The 20,784-nt window shown below is 43.7% G+C and overlaps 1 protein-coding gene across 1 annotated transcript in view; it reads left to right on the top strand.

Annotated features, from left to right (window-relative positions):
- The first annotated feature begins 1,019 nt into the window (after window positions 1–1,019).
- Window positions 1,020–20,784, top strand: part of LOC126523916 (uncharacterized) — a 469,956-nt gene continuing 450,191 nt past the window's right edge. The window contains exon 1 of the mRNA XM_055066991.1: window positions 1,020–1,167. The gene's annotated coding sequence lies outside the window, so the exon portion shown is untranslated. The remainder of the gene's footprint in view (window positions 1,168–20,784) is intronic.

Here is a 20,784-nt window from a genome sequence, read left to right as displayed (position 1 = left end):
CTGGCTACTCGCACCTGCCATGGAGCATGGGTTTATTCGCGCATGACAAGCTTTTTGGGTGGCAATATGACGTTATCAGCCCTTTCGACACGTATACGACATTTCACTGCCAACTCTTTGCTGAGGATCCGTTTTGGCAGCATTCTTTACCTTCCGTTTCACGCCACCGCAATTTTCGACCAGCCACCGCAGCCTAAGTAAGGGAAAGCGGACCAATCGCAGGCGCCTGCACCTCCCTCTTATTCGGTTATCTATTTTCAGTGCTGTGTTTCTGCCCCAATGAAGCCTCTCCACTTGAGCGTGTTCCTCACCTCTTGTCAGTCTATTAGACAACAAACAACGCCGAATGTAGGCAATGGTATTCGTTTTGAAATCAAACAAAAGTGAACTCCTGTAAACGAGAAGCGCGTTTGATTGGCCTGTTCAGGCAACGCAGCGGGTCACGGGCTGATGCTTGCGTCAGCGGTTACGCAAGTTTGACGTCGGGAGATTAGAATAAGACCTATTGGACTAGTTTTACGTTATACGGCCCCTGGTTTGGTCTGACTGTGTCTCTTCTATGTTCTTTCTGCAACGCATCTGAATCTATCGAACATATTTCCTTGGTGCCGCCGATTTTCCAGACAAAGCAAACTCATAAAAATTTCATTTGGAGAACTTAGACATGCGTTAACCTCACCAACCATTCTTTCTCTTGGGGCGACTTCAATGGGATCCTGCCCTAGGGATGCTTTAGTAGCACTGTAAAATTTTATTAGACACAGAATGAGAGTACCTTCCAAAATTTCTAAAATTACCAATTATTATTTTTATTTCACTTCTTTATTTAATTTAGCCCATCTCAAAATTCTTGACAGCATCTTTTCTCATTTCCAAATTATAGTTATTTGACCCTTTCCCGGCTATACGAAATTGCTTTCGTTTCAAATCTGATAAACATCCTTCAAACCACCAGCTTCTTGGCCAATCCCCCTTAGTGGGTATGAGCCAGTACTTGGGTTACAACACAAGAAGGAAGGCGGCCACTGGAGTGCTGTGGGCTGCCGTGGCGTTTGCAGGCACCGCCGTTGGCCGACTCGCGGGGCCAGCTCCGTGGTCGCCGGCCCAAGGGACGGTTGCGGAGCGCGGACGTAAAATTGTGCTACAGCTGCCGAGTCAACTGCAGAGGTACGCGTCACCTATTACCAGGCCGCAGACTGTTGGTATCGCTAGTTCGGTCTTCTAACCATCCTAAGCCTAACGGCAGAGTCGCGCCCGAGCCGGCTGACGGGGTGATCTAAAAGAACGCTGGGCGCGGCACGAAGCCAGCGGAAGCAAAAGCGGCTTTTCCGGGGTGCGGGTTTCGCCGAACATGGCGTTTATTGATTGCATGTACCCGCCGCGGTTGCTTAGTGGCTATGGTGTTGGGCTGCTAAGCACGAGGTTGCGGGATCGGATCCCAGTCACGGCAGCAGCATTTCCATGGAGGCGAAATGCGAAAACACCCGTGTACTTACATTTAGGGGCACGTTAACGAACACCAGCTGGTCTGAATTTCCAGAATCCTTCACTACGACGTGACTCATAATCAGAAAGTTGTTTTTGCACATAAAACCCCATAATTTATTTATTATATATACCCCGATTTTCTAATGCACGGTCGTAGGATAGGAGAGGTAGCCGAGGAGCCTGAGCAGTGATCTACCCATTTCGCGACTGCTCTCGAGAGTCCGCCGCTTTCCGCAATGTAGCAGCATGGGTATGCCGGGCCCATTCCTCAACACCATATGGGAATTACGCACTCGCAGACCCCACAAACAGTACAACTTTATTTTTTACGTCTCGCCCGTTTGACAAGGAATTTCACGCAGTAGTGTCATACACTAGAGAGGTGTTAATGACGCTTAGTAATTTACGTCACCCAAAAGAAACCGCTAACGAGGTTAGCGCACGAAGCGTTTGCTTCTTTGTTTGCTTGTTGTTTTATTTATTTGTGTTTCCTGTACAAATAGGTTCTAGGGCATAAACTGCGCTGTTTCTAAAGGGTGCATAGTCGGAATGAATTATTTCGTATAGTCGCGATCCACAGCATCGTCGATGTCATAATTCTGCGCTGTTTACTAATAAGTTCAGTAGGAACGTGTCCTATAATAGCATTATTATGATCCTTAATGGTTTTGTATTATTAGTATCACCATCATGATTATTATTACGTGAAATCCTCAGCGCTCACGAGACATCATCATCATCATCAGCCTGGTTACGCCCACTGCAGGCCAAAGGCCTCTCCCATACTTCTCCAACTGCCCCAGTCATGTACTAATTGTGGCCGTGTTGACCCTCCAAGCTTCCTAATCTCATCTGCGCACCTAGCTTTCTGTCGCCCCCTGCTACACTTCCCTTCCCTTGGAATCCAGTCCGTAACCCTTAATGACCATCGGTTATCTTCCCTCCTCATTACATGTCCTGCCCATGCCCATTTCTTTTTCTTGATTTCAACTAAGACGTCATTAACGCGCGTTTGTTCCCTCACCCAATCTGCTCTTTTCTTATCCCTTAACGTTACACCTATCATTCTTCTTTCCATAGCTCGTTGCGTCGTCCTCAATTTAAGTAGAACCCTTTTCGTAAGCCTCCAGGTTTCTGCCCCGTACGTGAGTACTGGTAAGACACAGCTGTTATACACTTTTCTCTTGGGGGATAATGGCAACCTGCTGTTCATGATCTGCGAGTGCCTGCCAAAGAATAAGAATGCGCTGTGGTGCGCTTGGCAGGCATTGGTTCACGAGACAATAATTGAATTATTTGACATTCTCAATCGAATAAATTGTTAATTCCTAAAATTTGTTTTCGTCCATCATAGGTCATAGATTCGTGGACTTTAACTATAACCTAGTTCATCATCATCATCATCAGTCTGGTTACGCCCACTGCAGGGCAAAGGCCTCTCCTATACTTCTCCAACTACCCCGGTCACGTACTAATTGTGGACATGTTGTCCCTGCAAACTTCTTAATCTCATCCGCCCACCTAACGTTTTGCCGTCCCCTGCTACGCTTCCCTTCTCTAGGAATCCAGTCCGTAACCCTTAATGACCATCGGTTATCTTCCCTCTTCATTACATGTCTAGCCCATGCCCATTTCTTTTTCTTGATTTCAACTCGGATGTCATTAACTCGCGTTTGTTCCCTCACCCAATCTGCTTTTTTCTTATCCCATAACGTTACACCTATCATTCTCCTTTCCATAGCTCACTGCGTCGTCAATTTAAGTAGAACCCTGTTCGTAACCCTACAGGTTTCTGCCCCGTACGTGATTACTGGTACGACACAGATGTTACACTTTTCTCTTGAGGGATAATGGCAACCTGCGGTTCATGATCTGAAAATGCCTGTCAAACGCACCCCAGCCCATTCTTATTCTGGTTATTTCAGTCTCATGATCCGGATCTGCGGTCACTACCTGTCTTAAGTAGATGTACATCCTTACCACTTCCAGTGCCTCGCTACATATCGTAAACTGCTGTTCTCTTCCGAGACTGTTAAACATTACTTTAGTTTTCTGCAGTATAATTTTTAGACCCGCCCTTCTGCTTTGCCTCTCCAGGTCAGTGAGCATGCATTAGAATTGGTCCCCTGAGTTACTAAGAAAGGCAATATCATCAGCGAATCGCACGTTATTAAGGTATTCTCCATTAACTTTTATCCCCAATTCATCCCAATCCAGGTCTGTGAATACCTCCTCTAAACACGCTATGAATAGCATCAGAGAGATCGTATCTCCCTGCCTCACGCCTTTACTTAATGGGCTTTTGTTGCTTTCTTTATGGAGAACTATGATGGCTGTGGAGCTGCTATAGATATCTTTCAGTATTTTCACACACGGCTCGTATACACCCTGATTCCGCAATGCCTCCATGACTGCTGAGGTTTCGACTGAATCAAACGCTTTCTCGTAATCAATGAAACCTATATATAAGGGTTGGTTATTATATTATACATAAGGTTTGGTTATATTATAGCCTAGTTAATGTTGCCTTAAGACAAAAAGTGCTAGGTTCAACTCCCACTAAATGTTTGACTCCACCGAAAGGTCGTGGGTTCGTTTGCCCTAATTAACTGCGCCTTAATTAACACCAGATTTCCGGTTTTGATTTCCTACCAGAGGTCGAGAATTCCACTCCAACCAAAGATCATGGGTTCAAGTGCCTTAATTAACTTTATCATAATTAACAGTGCCTAGACTAACTTCGCCTTAATGCCTTAACATCAAATGCCTGGGTATGACTCCCGTCAGAAATCGTAGGTTTGAGTCCCGAATAAACTGCTTTAAGTGACACCAATGGTCGTGGTTTCGAATACCTTAATTAACATCTTAATTAACAGTACCTTGATTGATTTCGCCTTAATTACCAGCAGAGTTCGTGGGTTCGACTTTCACGAAAGGCCGTGGGTTCGCGTGCCCTAATTAACTATATCTTAAAACATTACGCAGATCCCACGCAGTGTGGGAATCGACGTAAGCGAAGCTTTCTGTGCTGGTTGCCTTAATGGACGATAATCTGCAGTGGTTTCAACGGCGAATGTTTAATTTCTTCAACATTTAGTGTAACATCAGAGTGGTGAGTTAGTGGTAAAAGTTACTTTGCGCGCACCACTGCTGTTTGCGTAGTAAACAGAACACACAGGGAGAGGTGTTTGCTTGACGCGTTGCCGTGCACCATAATTCATAACCTCTGTGAGGGTGAAGCATTGTGATTGCCTCACATGACATATCGCATCGTGGCAGAAGTATTAAAACTGAATTGGATTATGGGGCGGTACGTGCCAAAACCACGATCGGATTATGAGACAGGCCGTAGTGGCGTACTCCGAGTTAATTTTGACACCGTGATGTTCTTTAACGTGTCCCAAAATATAAGTGCACGTGCGTTTTCTATTTCGCCCCATCGAAATACGGCTGCCGCGGTTGGGATCAAATCAGCGACCTCTAGCAATCTCATAGCCGCAAAGCTACCGCGGTGGGCACAGAACTGTTGATTTGACGGTCGGCCACTTCCGTGGTGTCGCCTGGACCCTGCGGTGTGCTTTCATTAATGCAGCTCTGCTTCTTGACGCCCTGCGTAATTTGTCCGCTTGACATATTTGCGTTGTGTTTATTTTTCAGAAATAGCAACAACGATCTGTGCCGTACCTTGAACTGAAGCTTATCCAGTTTGTCCACAACCACCGTTGTATAGTAGTAGTGTTTGCTTACCTTCTCATGTCACCACCTCTCCCACTATCTTGTAGGGGAACTGCCTCTTCTCCCTCCTCTCCACAGTTCTTTCTAGGTCCCCCAAGGACTCGTACGTTAGCAGAAAGGGAAGCGCCGTCGTTTCTGCAATGCTTCTGAGTGGAGTCACGCATAATTACAGCTTTTATGAGGCTAATGGGGTGACGCCCAGGGAGCTCCGGTGGGCATTCTGCACGTTCAACGCGGTAGGGTGAAAATGAGTTTCTCGCGTCACCTTTCCTCTCTGACTCGCCCCTGTCATGCATACACACACTCTGATCCACCCCCTCGATGCGGCGTGCCGGACAGCAGCAGCCACAGCAGCACCAGCAAGAGCAGCATTAGTGGCAAAGTTGAAGGAAGAAGCAAGGAAAGCTTCGCTTCAATAACTGCGCCTTACACACCTTCGCCTTGAATGACAACAAAGTTCCTGGGTTCCACTCCCACCAAGGGTCGTGTGTTCAAGCATCAAGGTGGCACCAACAATTTTGGTCTCATCGTAGTCCCAGCAAAGGTCGTGGGTTCGCGTGCCCTAATTAACTCAATCTTAACTGCACCCTAATTAAATTCGTCTTATTTGACACCGAAGGTCGTGGGTTCGACTCCCACCGATCATCGTGGGTTCGTCTGCCATCAATTTTAGGCCAATGAATTTGGGTGCCACAGCGCCAGACGGTACATTTTTAGATAACACCAGACATTGGTTTTTTCGACCCATGAGCCACTTAAGGCTTTCGCCCTAATATAAAGTCAGATTTCAATACAAAGCAGGTCGTGAGTGAGCGCAGCGACATATATCCATAGTTTGTTTTCAAGCTGCAGCTTCCGACTTGCAGGAAAAAAGTAGCGTGATAATATGGTAAATTTTGGACATCACATGGAGTACCTGTATCCTCAAAGCTGCTCTTTACTCGGTGTAATCGGGAATAACAATTCTACCTTAATGTTGCCGTCTTAGCCACATATATATAAGTTAGCCTTGTAAGATTCCGAAGAAATCAATTCTACCTTAATGTTGCCGTCTTAGCCACATATATATAAGTTAGCCTTGTAAGATTCCGAAGAAATCACGGCTAACGGCCTGGGGGGGGGGAAGGGCTGGATTACAAGTTAAAGTGTTTCTGTATGCGAAATAATAAATCATGAACTAGAAAACAAAACTAAAAGAAGCTTAAACATCACACAAAACTTGTGTGAACTCGTTCTTCGGAAAAATAGGCGTAGGGGAATTCATGCTCATGCACGTTTCTGCACCCAGTCGCAGCGTCGATATATCACGACGCACGCTACTCTAACGCCATAACGCAGCCATTGTCGCCGTACAGCCCGTCTTGCATGGCGCAGCGCTTCGCACGCTTTGGTTCCACCAGCGACGAGAGCGGCCCTTCGTAGCGGTGAAATAGTGCCAGCAGTGTTAGCGGCGACAACACCCAAGGGAGCGTCACATTGAACCTTACTCGTAGCAGCTCTCCATCGCCCCTTGTAGGAGCAGGGATTCCCGTCACACACTCTGGTACCTTGGACTGACCTCAGCAGCGTAGCCTCCTCCACCTAAATAGCGTAAGCCTCCCCACCTCACGCCACCCTAATACACTCAATCTCATAGACTACCAGGATACCGCAGCCCTATCTGCAAATACTACTGACACTGAAAGCCACATACGGCGTCAGACGGCAGAGTGACCCAATACTGAATAAAGCACTAACTATAGAGCTGTTGTATATCGCTCCATTCAGGGAGCCCGAGTTGGCTTTAAGGTCCAGCATCTTGGGCTCCAACATTTTACGAGAAAGCTACTCCCCGTAGCCGAAGTAGTCGCGCACCCCACGGAGCCAGCAGAGCTTTTATTTTTCCGTTTTTTCTTTTTTTATTATGTTGCGACTGCAAATCGATGATTCACCACCCGTTTACGCGCTGGATTTTACACCTACTTGTCCTAGTATCTAATGATTATTGAAAATGCAACGTGAGACAAATACATCGGCGAATGGTGGCAGCGTCTCTGAACTTTTATAGGTTCGATGCGCTGCATATAATTTTCAACTTTGATATGTCGAGTTTACGTGAATGCCACAGAATGCGAAAGCAGCCCATCACGAGTAATGCGATCGCCAGCGTTTGCACGCCACGCAGCACCCCTGGTGCTACAGTAGCGGGACACGTGGTCGCACATCGCAGGCAGCGCTTCCGGCGCCGCTTTCGGGGTCCACATGTTCTTACCATCATTGCTGTCCCGCACCTCGAAGAGTGCAGCACATCGACAGCAAGTTAGCTTCCCAAAATTCCTAATGTGATGCGATCGGATCTAATTTAATGCGATGCGATAGAGCTATTGGCATTGGACGCGCGGGATATAAGCTGCAACCGGACAAAATTTTCTTGGGACACAGCTTTCAGAATGAAGCACTCACCGTTCATGCTCTTTCAAGTCAGTTACCTCAAAGATACATTATTCACTAAAAGCTCAGATCCTTTTCTGTCCATGGTGTGATGCCCTGCACACTAGTCGCATGTTCTAGGGCGTTGGCGGAAAAAAATGCCATTTTCTATCAGCAGCATACCCTTAGCACTTTCTGGAGATGTAGAATCTAACCCTGGTAATTCTGATATCAGTCAGCAAACCATACTAGAAACTGTACTTAAGACAGTCCAGAGGATTGAATCATCCAACACGGTATCAGGAGCGGCCTATGCGCCTGAAGCAGTGGCAGGCCTCGGTAGACGTAGAGCTGAAACAGCTATCTTCCAAAATTCACGCAATTGAGGTCGACATGGAGGCAACGAAATCAGCGATTGCTGATTCGTCTACACAATAGCCTGAATTGGGGCATTCAAATATCGCAGACCAATTAAAGAAAATTAAATCCCGGTGTGAGGACGCCCAAAACAGACTCCACTGCTCAAATAAGTTCTTATTTGGTGTACCAAACGACCAGTTCATGAAATGGTCTACCTCGGAAAAAAAGTGTTAGAACTTCGTGTGGAGCAACACAAATTGAATTAGCCCATCGGCTTGGTCAATATAAATTGAAGAAATTTAGGCCAATAATAGTAAAGTTTACGGACTAAAAGGTGTAAGTTTAAAGACACGCAGCATGCTGTGCGCGAAGGCTTTTCTTTTTAGACAAGTCTCACCAGAAAAAAATTCTAACTTTTCCAAAATCACGGGCCGGATTCCTAAAGCTTCGGGTTGATAAAATGCGCATGAACGATTCAGTATACACGTATGACCCTCTTTCTGAAAACCATAGAATGTACCCGATAGCAAAAACATAGAGCGGTTTCACACAGCTAGGACAGTTACCCTCAGCCTTACTTTGGTGGTAGCACGCATCTTTGGCTTTCCATACCCTTTACCAACATAGCAGCATTCTTACAAAGCGTGCCGAACTGTGCTCACTTCTACAATGTAAGGAAGAAGAGCACACGGACAGGGCCAGCCAGATCGTCTGTGCGATGCCTGCAGTGCAACCACTGAGCCAGCCGGATCGCCAGTGCTTGGCATGTAAGAGAACCACTCAGCTGCGTTGCCTGGCTTCTCGGTTATGCTTGCTGCTACCAGATGAACGATTAAAAACACTCCTTTACAACAAGGTAGCAATTCGGACATTCAAGCCTTGACTGAAAGGTGGCTGCTCCCAGATGTAACAGACGACTAAATCTTATCTGGTTCCTACCATTTTCTTCTTTATTGGAATGACAGAACTAACAAAATGGGTGGTCGGGTAATGGTAGCCACAAAAAAATATTTCCTCTATTAGTGTTAACATTTTATCACCCCTAGAAATATTATGAGATGGGATCACGCCTTCATCATTTAAATCCTTTCTTGGAATCTGTTACGACCGCCCGATAGTTCAGGCACTTTCGTGACCGCTTTGCATGGCAACCTCGCAGATATAAGAATAAACTTCCGAAAAGCTGAAATCTCTTTAATTGGTGATTTCAATTAACCAAATATAAACTAGAGCACCTTAACTGCACCCTCTCGTGACGCGATGCATTTTTTAACTAACCTCAGACATTTCCTTAACTAGTTCATAAACCTACGCGTTTTCTTAACATATTACATCTTGTCTTCACAGCAACTCCCAGCAATGTAAGCCCGATTACCCCCCCCCCCCCCATACAGTTTCAGTAACCCGAACCAGTTCATTTCGCCATAATAAAATGTCCTCTCGTCAACGCAACTTAACGTCTAAACACATCTTCAATTAAAGCAGGGTAAGCAAAGACGCAATTAACCTCGGGTTGCGGAATTTTTGCGATTCTTTTCTACAATGCTTTTTCCAGCAATCTGTAAATGAAAATTGGTGTCATTTTAAAGTGGAATTACCTCAGTTGGTGAACAGCTTATACCTCACATATGCTTTCGTGCTAGCTCATCAAACCGTAATACCACAGGAACCGTTGTACGTTAATGAACAAAAAAAGCCAATTTACTGAACTGCTTAACGGCTCGGAACACCGGCACCATCAAAAAACACCGGAATGCTGACAGAGAATATTGTGCGGGCCTCCGAAAAGCAAGGCACAACTTCATGTGATAAGATCTTCATTCGCTCGTTGAACAAAACCCAAAAATTTTTGGAAAACGATTTCGCCTACGCAAACGTGTGCATATTTTTTGCTGGTTAATGAGGGTGATGACCATATCTCTCAAGATGAACGCCCTCAGACTTTTAACTTTTTCTCTAATACGTTTACGAAGCAACACTATTCGAATATTCCATCGGCACCTTATTATGACTTTGCCTACAGGAGCCCCACAGACTTTACTGTTAAAGGAATCGTATAACTGATTAAAAAATTTAAAAATAACGACTTGATGTGATATCGACGTTATTAACTCGAAAATTCTTGAAACATACTGTGGTTCATTCCAGCGTCATACTCAGACATATTTTTCGACATTTTCTAGAGGTGAGATACCATACGAGTGAAAAATTTGAAATTTTCCTTTCAAATTTTAAATCAGGGGATCGAACTTACATTGCTAATTATCGCCCAATGTCATTGACACGCATACCTTGGAAACTTCTCGAACATATCATTGCATTTCATATGGCACTACATTTAGAAAGCAACGGTTTCTTTTTATCAAAACAGCATGTGTTTGAGAAGGGGCTATCATGTGAGCCGTAACTGCAGTTTACTAATGAACTACTCCTGGGAATGTATGAAAGTCTTCAAATGCACTGTTTATTCCTCGACTTTACGAAAGTCTTTGACCCCGTCTCACATTGTCGTCAAATAGCGAAAGTGTCTTCCTTGCGCCTCTATTGCTTAACAATTTATAGGATAAGAAAATAATCCTTTCGTAAACAGTTCATTCCAGTGGATAATTTTCATATTTCTCTAATGGTCTATCATCTGGCGTATCCCAAGGCAGTGTAATCGGCTAAATATTCTTTGTAATCTACATAAATGATTTACCATTAAACTTCACCTCGACAATCAGATTGTTCGCGGACAATTGCATTATATATCGCAAAATGCGCTCTGTGGACGACTATATAGCGCTCCAGGAAGATCTCGACCGCATTAATACCTGGTGCCCATCATTGCAAATGTCACTTAAGGCTGATAAATGTCCATTAATGACATTTAGCCGCAAATCATCCAATTATACTTATTCACTGAATAGCAGTCCAGTCACTCTCGCGTCATGTAAGTACTTCGGCGTTCATGTTTTAACTAATCTTTCATGCGCAACTCCAATAGAAGATGGCGCTGTTAAATATAACCCCAAATTAGGTTTTTAAAGCGCAAACTCAGAGGCGTGCCCAATTCGACTCGGTAACTCACCTATCAAACATTTGTTCGCTTCAGCTTGAACGTGCTTGTTTTATTTGTTCACCTCAGCAAGAATGCCTCATTCATTTCTTTTAATGCGTGCAATATCGTGCCCCTCGTTTTATTGCACGAGGCTACAGCCGGAGTTCCAGCATAACTAACACTCAGACATCGTTGTTCATTCCGTCCTTCAAATCACGCAGGGCAATCACATGATTTGCTTCTTCTATAGGCTTGTTTATAGCCATCATCCATTTACCGTTACTCTTAACGAGCCAAATTGCACGTCGCACCAATTGCACATTCACCTCAGTTTCAAATGTCTGTCGCGATAAACCACCGCATGCAACTCATCATCGTTGCCACGTGCAATCATTCATTGGGGGTGTCTTCCGGACGGCATTGTTCACATCCGTAACGCCGTTATCTTTAAACATAATATATGCAAAGTTCTGCTTTGCAGTGTTTTCTTCGTTCCAGTTTTCAGTTTGTTTATTTACTATTGTATAATGATGCTCAAATAACAATGTTCGAACACTTTCTGTTCAACCCCAAATTTGACCCCCCCCCCCCTCAAATAATACTCCACTTCAAGCCCATGGCAAAGGGAACAGTCTAGAGGAATTTGACATCCCACAAGTAACGCCGGAAGAAGTAAAGAAAGCCTTAGGAACATTGAAAAGGGTGGAGGCAGGTGGAGAGGATCAGGTAACAGCAGATTTGTTGAAGGATGGTGGGCAGATTGTTCTAGAAAAACTGGCCACCCTGTATACACAATGCCTCATGACCTCGAGCGTACCGGAATCTTGGAAGAACGCCAACATAATCTTAATTCATAAGAAAGGGGACGCCAAAGACTTGAAACATTATGGACTGACCAGCTTACGGTCCGGTGCCTACAAAGTATTTACTAAAGCATTCGCGAATAGAATCAGGAACACCTTAGACTTCTGTCAACCAAATAACCAGGCAGGATTTTGTAAAGGCTACTACAATAGACCATAATCACACTATCAACCATGTGATACAGAAATGTGTAGAATATAAAGAACTCTTATATATAGCTTTCATTGATTACGGAAAGCCTTTGGTTCAGTCAAAACCTCAGCATTCATGCAGGCATTACGGAATCAGTGAGTAGACTCGTATCAAAAAATCCTGAAAGATATCTATAGCGGCTGTACACCCACCGCACTCCTTCATAGAGAAAGCAAAAAAAAATCCAAATAAAGAAGGGCGTCAAGCAGGGAGATGCGAATTCTCCAATGCTGTTCACAGCGTGTTTACGGGATCTATTCGGACACCTTGATTGGGAAAAATTGGGGATAAGAGTTAATGGAGAATACCTTAGTAGCTTGCGATTGGCTGATGATATCGCCTTGCTTAGTAACTCAGGGGACCAACTGCGATGTATGCTCACTGATCTGGACAGGCAAAGCCGAAGTGTGGGCTTAAAAATTTATCTGCAGAAAACTAAAGTAATGTTTAACCGTTTCGGAAGAGAACAGCAGTTCACGATAGGTAGCGAGGCACTGGAAGTGGTAAGGCAATACATCTACTTAGGGCAGGTAGCGACCGCGGATCCGGATCTTGAGACTCAAGTAATCAGAAGAATAAAAATGGGCTGGGGTGCATTTGGCCGGCATTCTCAGATCATGAACAGCACGTTCCCGTTATCCCTCAAGAGAAAAGTATATAACAGCTATGTCTTACCAGTACTCACCTACGGGGCAGAAACCCGGATGCTTACGAAAAGGGTTCTACTTAATTTGATGACGACGCAACGAGCTATGGAAAGAATGATGGATTTGACGTTAAGGGGATAGGAAGACAGCAGACTGGGTGAAGGAACAAACACGAGTTAATGACATCTTAGCCGAAATAAAAAAAAAAGAAATGGGCATGGGCAAGGCATGTAACGAGGAGGGAAGATAACCAATGGTCATTTAGGATTACGGACTGGATTCGAAGAGAATTGAAGCGTAGCAGGGAGCGGCAGAAAGCTAAGTGGGCGGATGTGATTAAGAAGTTTGCAGAGACAACATGGCCACAATTAGCACATGACCGGGGTAGTTGGAGAAGTATGGGAGAGGCCTTTGCCCGGCAGTGGGCGTATTCAGGCTGATTATTATTATTATTATTCTTATTATTATTATTATTATTATTATTATTATTATTATTATTATTATTATTATTATTATTCAGCCAATTTTACCTGACTAAATAAATAAACATGCCCTCCAAAAGTCGACTTGCTGGTTTCAATCCACCCCTACCTCGCGCATTAATGTGACGTGCTTTACTAGCGCATAAGCCCCGTTTACTCCACTGCCGTGTACCGAGTTTGTCCTAGAAAGTTGATGCGATGCGCCAGTTGTGTTCATGTAAACGTGGCTACTCATTAGCTATAATTATTAGGCACGCATATGCATGATCACTGTGTCCTACAACTGACAGGTGGACATTCACGTAATAGCCCTATCACGTGCAGCATAGCTTCCGTTTAAAATACATTTTCCTATGGTTGCGACAGCAAGGCACGCTATACCCCGTCATTGGCTGGGTCCTTATAAGTGTTAGCTTCTCTGCAACGCAGTGAAGCTCGTTTTGACCATGTGATGGGTCTTGGCCAACAGCGGCGCTAGAATCACTGAAGCCGCCGGGAACCGTCGTTTATAGACACTTTTTGGTTCGAGCAGCGCGCCAGAAACGATGCCATAAATGTGGCTCCCTAAAGGAAGGGAGCCCTATAAACTAACTCTAACGCTAACCACATAGACACGCAGAAGATCGCCTGCAGCCATGTTTCTCCATCGGTACCCGCCTGCCGTGTAAGCCCCGTGTCACGTGTGCGGATAAGGCCTATAACGTGAAAAGTGACAACGAGTACCGTTTCGCCTTGACCACTCATTGCGATTCACAAAAGAATGGAGGAGCCAGCATTTATGGCTTTGCTTTGGCAATAAGTACTGTAGACACTACACCCAACCAGGCGTTCAAAAAAAAGGAACTCAAATGTCGCATCTACCACTGTTTCATCTCGCAGTAAGCAAATTTATCACTAAGACATGAGTTATGACACTCTAAACTAACATATTCATAACTTGTCTGTTAATTAAGCATGAACTGTGTTGACTTGCAATGCTTCTTCTTCGTGCTTAGCACGTGACTGACACTTCTTCAGGTATCGGTCTCCTGGGTGCAGTATATTCCGTCGTAATATACTGATGCGCATTTCCTGTCAATGCAAATTTAAACCCCCATGGCATTGTTTTCTTTATTACCCATGTTTCTCTGCGTGGGCATCTTTCTTCATCCCCACTGCATTTATTTGTGCACGTTTCAGGAGTCCCCTGCTCTTTTCATTCCTGCTAATGTGTTTTGAGCTTTTCTAATCCACTCTCCCTATTTACGAGCCCAAGCGTTGTCGCGTTCCTGCACTTTCACCGGCAAGATGTGCATTAGGCGGGTAAGCCTTCTATTGCACTTTTTGTCCCTTACGATTGTAAGATAGATCAAAACCTAATTGACTGCTTTCCAATTCTCTTTCTGTATTTAATATAAAGCGTTAACAACAATGGAATCAGAACACACCCGTTAGCTTGATGTGGCACCTATCAGAAAGAGGCAGCTTTCACTACGGGAACAATTTTTTCTGTAGCTTATGTCCTTTATGAGCTTGAATATTGCACTGCTCTCGTGCATTTCATTTCTCAGTTTGCATCCTCCTTCGTGTTCTTTTTCCATCATCATGCAGCATTGCGAAACTGCCAAAGTTGCATCACTTTTTAGGTGGAAGCATTTATGCACTGTAGCTGATTGAAGCAGAAACATTTTTAACAGAGTATTTCTTTCGTTTTTTACTCTTTATGTTATCACTGCAATATTGTCAAAATATTTCGTACTTCTTAGCAAACTTTGTTTATCGCAAATTGCATCACGTATTGAGCCCAATATGTCTTGCTGAAATATACACCGTTGAAAGCGAAATCTTTTAAGTGTCTAATAGTGTCGAGCTTGTTAGTCTCAGGATCATGATATCCTCAGTAGAAAATCCATACTAAAGCTTAAAAAATACTACCATTATTTCTATTATAATGAAATAGTTAAAGTGTTTAGTGATATATCATAACAGAGAGTCGGTTTCAATTGGAATTGCTGTATAGATGTTAAAATTCGCGGGGAAGAATTGCTCAAAAAGGGATGCAGAAAAAGGTGAGACTTTATAATGGAAAGTTGCTGGCAGTCATCGAAGAAGGGATCTCAGTGGAGTTAACGTTTTGGCAAGAGAACTCATCTTCGCAGGACAAAGACAATTACGTCCCTGTGTCGGTAATGTTGTCTTCAGCGACACTAGATGTTAAAATTGGAAGGGACTAATTGCACAGAAACAGATGCAGAAAAAGGTCAGACTTTATAATTGAAAGTGGCCGACACTCATCGAACAAGGGATCTCAGTGGAGTTCCCGTTTTGGCAAGGGAACTGATAGTGTTCTAAGCCTCTTAATCACTTCAAATCTCCATCTTCCTGTGAATCTCTGTATTAATACAGAAAACGGCACCTGTAAAAGCACAATGCGCAACACACACTAAAAGCCTAAGCACTTAAGCCCCTTGACTTGGTCAGTGACCACAATTTATTCATCATGTTACCTAACGAGACGAACTTTCGCCGAACTCTTGACTACAATCAAACAGTACCTGCATAAGTTCATTTAGTCTTGTAAATTTTTGTAAGTGCCACATATTTACAATCCTTTTTATTGGGATACTGCTGCTTTCTGCGTAAGCTCTTGATGAACACACTGGGATTAAATTCGATAGTATATCCTGAACTGTTTTGTAAGGTAAAGAAAGACAAAACACATTGATTCTCACTGAGTGCAACACGATGAAATGCGTATTGCCGTCCGGCAGGGAATGGCCATCGACCCTCTGTTCCCAGAGATTTTCAGACTGACAGGTGTACTCGGACTCAACTGAATCCTGGGGCTTTACGTGTAAGAATCACGATGTCATTACCAGGCTCCCCCGTAGTTGGGGACCCCGTATTAATATTGTCCACCTGGGTTTCTTCAACGTGCACATAGTGGTCGGTACCCCATGAGCGTTTCTGCATTTAACCCCCATCGAATTGCGGCCAGAAGCGAACCTGCGACCTTGAGCTTAGCTGCGCAACGCATTGCGCAACGCAATGGGCTACAGCGGCGCTTGAAGTGGTAAAGGATAGCGAAGTGCTGTGAAAGATGCCTGTTGTGTTTGTGTTAGAGAGCAAAATTGTACCTATCTTTGGCAGTTTCATTCCGGTTCGGACAAATGAGTTTTAACTGTTCGTGACAAGGAACTTATGCAACTGAAAAAGTCGTCACTTTCAAACATACGCCGACAAAATAAATACGATTTGGTCAGGCTCATTCGCAAAACACAAATTACATCACTCAATTTCATACTCACGAAGCTTCACTTACTCGGACTCCAGAAATAAGACCCAGGTAGGGTTACTGGGATTCAGAATCACCGGTCAGGGGCAGCCGTCGTATGCAGCCTGGGAAACTTTTTAAAGAATAACCCTAACAAGTTCTCTGGCGCGGCCTAAATGGTCCTGACAAAAAAAGTTGATATTTCAGTTAATTATGATGCAATAACGGAAGGTACCGAAATGGCAAACCAGTTTAACCTCCATCTTTTCACCAGGTCAACATACCGTCACATTTGCGCGTCGTGGTTGCTCAGTGGCTATGGTGCTGGGCTGCTGAGCACGAGGTCGCGGGATCGAATCCCCGCAACGGCGGCCGCATTTCAATGGGGGCGAAATGCGAAAACACTCGTGTACTTAGATTTACATGCACGTTAAAGAACCCAAGGTGGTCGAAATTTCCGAAGTCCTCCACTACGGCGTGCCTCATAATCAGAAAGTCGTTTTGGCCCGTAAAACCCCATAGGATAGGCTACGATGGGAATAAACTTTATTTGTCCAACGGTTATTGATGTTGGTGCACGGGGCTAGGCTGCTAGGGCTCCATCACGCGAGAAAAATCCTATATTTTATATACCGCCACATTCACCTCTTTTCTTTCAACTGTTTCTGCAGATTATATAAGCCACGTAGGCGTGCTTTATATGATACTTATGACTAAAAGTTACGTTGGTCCTGATCAAAATTCCAAATACGTTCCTGCGCCGCTATGCTGGACCATTTGCCCATATCCTAACTCACCCATTCAGTTTTTTTTTTTTTCACTGAAGGCTTCATCGCAACACATGGCCTTTTATTTCGCGTAATTCTTGTGTTCGGAAAAGGTATTCGACTGAATGCTTCTGTGTGCAGAGCAATTTCATTAACATCTGCTGCCTCCCAGTTCATGGAATATTTGGTTTCTAATACATTATATCATTTCTAGATAAAAACATTCTTTCTCACTTCCAACATGGTTTTAGGACATTTTTGTCTGCCCCCTTCCAACTAGTTAAACCATTCCTGATTTGGCAGTAGCACTTGATAAAGGTGAAAAAAAAATTATGTATTTTCATATTTCAGTAATCCATGCAAAACACAGCGAATGCGGGAGATTGAAAATCAAGATGATGAGTAAAATGAGAATAAGGTGAAAGCAGGAGCCAACGTTTCAAGAAGTGGACTTGTCCTTTTTAAGTCAACCTATGCTCTCTTATATATAGACATGGTTCTTCCAAAATGGGTGAGGGTATTGCGGGTGGGCGAAGCAATGAGCGATGGTGTATTAACGGCGAGGTTGTAGAATTAATAAGGATGTGCTACTGAACCTCGCTGGAGGAATGTGAGGTAGCGCTGTGTATCAACCACGTAAACCGTAAACCCGTCGTAAACGTAAACCCGTCGACACCATGGCACTGCCTCACATTTCTCGAGCGATGTTCGGTAGCACACCTTTGTTTTCAATTCTACACTCTTACCGCTTACATGAAGCGCCCTGATGTTTTGCATGCACTATGGTCGCGCCTAGAACTCCTTTTGGCCGGGGACATAGAAAGTAACCCGGGCCCTCCTATTGAAGAAATGCTTGAAAAAATTTTGGAAAAACAAGCGTTACTAGAAGCACGGCTGACTCATATTGAAGGGAGGCTTGATTAATTTGCCGAGCAAGGTGTGAAGTTGGCAAATATCGAGGCTACTGTTAAAAATCTCGAAAGTACTCTTCAGCGTCAACAAAAAAAAATACGAGATATTGAAGACAGAGCCGGCGTAACAATCTGATTGTGTTTGGTGTAAAGTGTTAACGAGACGCGAGAAGACTTAGAAGATAAGCTCATCAGGAACATATTTTTCACACAGCTTGGTGTCAAACCGACGTCTGTCCAAAGAATTCACAGACTTCGTAAAAGAATGGATGACCGTGATCGCCCCTTTATTTTACGCTTGTACGACTACAATGGAAAAAATGCTATCTTCAAGAACTACAAGAAACTGAAAGGCACGAAGATAAGTATAGCTGAGGACTTCTTGTACGAATCGTTTCAAAAAAGAAAGTTGGTGTGGCAATCGGCTAAAACTGATAAAAATGAAAGATATAAGGTATGGCTTGTTCATGACAAGCATTTCATTAACGACATCCCCTATACATGGGACGCCCAGTCTAACTGTAGGGTGAGGATGCGCAGTAATGCCGAAACCGGCCCCCGTGTCCAAGACTGAAAAGGAAAGGAGCATGAGCTCAGGCTGATAAACGTAAATGCTCGCAGCATTGTGAAAAAGGTTGACGAAATTGAATGCGTGTCGCTATTACATGGTCCCAATATATTAGCAATAACTGAAACGTCGCTGCATGAGGGTATCGCGGACGATGAAGTTTTTCCCGGCGCATATAGCGTGCTGCGTACAGATAGGGCGTCGAGAGGCCGAGGCGTTGCACTGTTAGTTAAATGTCTCAGCTATGAAGTTCTGCCGTCAATTTATGCCCATGAAAGCGTATGGTGTAAGTTGTTTTTTCACCATTTCGCGTTGGTGATCGGTGTAATTTATAGACCCCCGGGAAGTCTTATTGAGTTCTTTGAGAAGATTGATCAGCATTTAACAACAATAACTACAGATCGAAGTAAAGTTATTTTGGTGGGTGATTTCAACTTACCGGGATTAAATTGGGATGCAAAAATCCCTGGTACACTTGAGAGGCCACATGCGGAATTTATGCTGGAAATCATGGTGACACATGGCTTGGTTCAAGTGGTCGAGAAACCTACGCGAATTCAAAGAAATTCCAGCGCCCTTTTAGACCTCTTCTTCTTATCAGAGAGCACCTTCGTATATATTATTGAAGTGGGGGAAGGAATCTCGGACCATAAAATGGTCGTAGCCACTCTAAAAAATATAAAATGTTTAAATAAAAATCGGATAGCTCATATCTATAATTTTAACTGAGCCGATGATACGGCTGTCTTAGATTATTTAGAATTGGCTTTAGACCGTATGCCGGAAGAAAATGATGTAGATGAATTATGGAGGTATTTTACAGAGTTGGTGACCAGTTCATTATCTCTGTTTGTGCCAAAAAGACTTAAGCGTTTACATAAAAGCAATCCATGGGTTTCTCGTGAGTTACTACATTTAAAACGTCATCTACGTCGTGCCCGGCAACGAAAACCGAAAAATCCCGAGAGAATATTTGCCCTTAGCACTCAAGTTCGCCAGAAATTAAGAGCGTCTAAAACGTGTTTTTTCGCTAGAACACTGATTAGAAAGAGCGTAGGTTAGGGCGTGTTGGTTATCCATAACTGAGGTTTTTTAGCGCACGAAACGGGACGAAAGACAGTGGCAAGACGCTGGCACAGCGCTATTACCTGAAAACATCACCTCAAAAATTTTGGCGATACGTTGCCCGATCAAATCCTACAATCAATGGAATAGTTGTAAATGATGCCGTGTGCAACAATCCCCAAATTATTGCCCAAGAATTCAACGTTTTATTTGGTTCTGTATTCAGCCGAAGAGATGAGAGTGCTGCAATAGATTTAGAATTCGAGGACTATACTAATGAGAGCATTTTTATCTCTAAAGAAGGTATAGTCGACATGCTGCTAAAATTGGACTTAAAAAAGCCTCCTGGTCCGGAAAAATACCGAATGGGTATTTAAAGCGATACTGTGAATGGATTGCATGCATCTTGGTTAAAATGTTTTCTCTGTAATTAATGAATGCTGCATTACCAAGTCAATGGTTATTAGCGAGGATTGTGCCTGTTTATAAGGCTGGAAACAGGCTAGACTTTGGGAACTACCGTCCGATATCCATAACTTGTACGGCTTGCAAAATCTGAGAGCATATAATTAGCAAACTGTTAGTAGAATAATTGAAAACAATAACATTCTTTACAAAAAGCAACATGGTTTTTGAAGGCGTCTGTCAACTGTCACGCAATTATTTGAAACAATACACAGTTTTGCGGAAGCCCTTAATTGTCGCGAACAAGTTGATGTCATCGCTATGGATTTATCAAAGGCATTTGATAGGGTTAGCCATAGCAAGCTAATTGACAAGCTTTATGGGTATAATGTAAATTCAAAAATTATTACGTGGGTTCAGGCTTACTTACACAACAGACAACAGTTTGTTGAAATAGATGGCGAGTGCTCCCCTTTCCTTCCTGTATCATCAGGTGTACCTCAGGGGTCGGTCTTAGGTCCAATTTTGTTCCTACTGTATATTAATGATATCGCAACTGATGTACATCCTATGATTGAAGTGCAGTTGTTTGCCGATG

Source organism: Dermacentor andersoni, chromosome 6 (genome assembly GCF_023375885.2).
Source record: "Dermacentor andersoni chromosome 6, qqDerAnde1_hic_scaffold, whole genome shotgun sequence".
Classification (NCBI taxonomy): domain Eukaryota; kingdom Metazoa; phylum Arthropoda; class Arachnida; order Ixodida; family Ixodidae; genus Dermacentor; species Dermacentor andersoni.
Note: the sequence above shows the minus strand (reverse complement) of the source record. Positions and strands in the feature narration are given on the sequence as shown.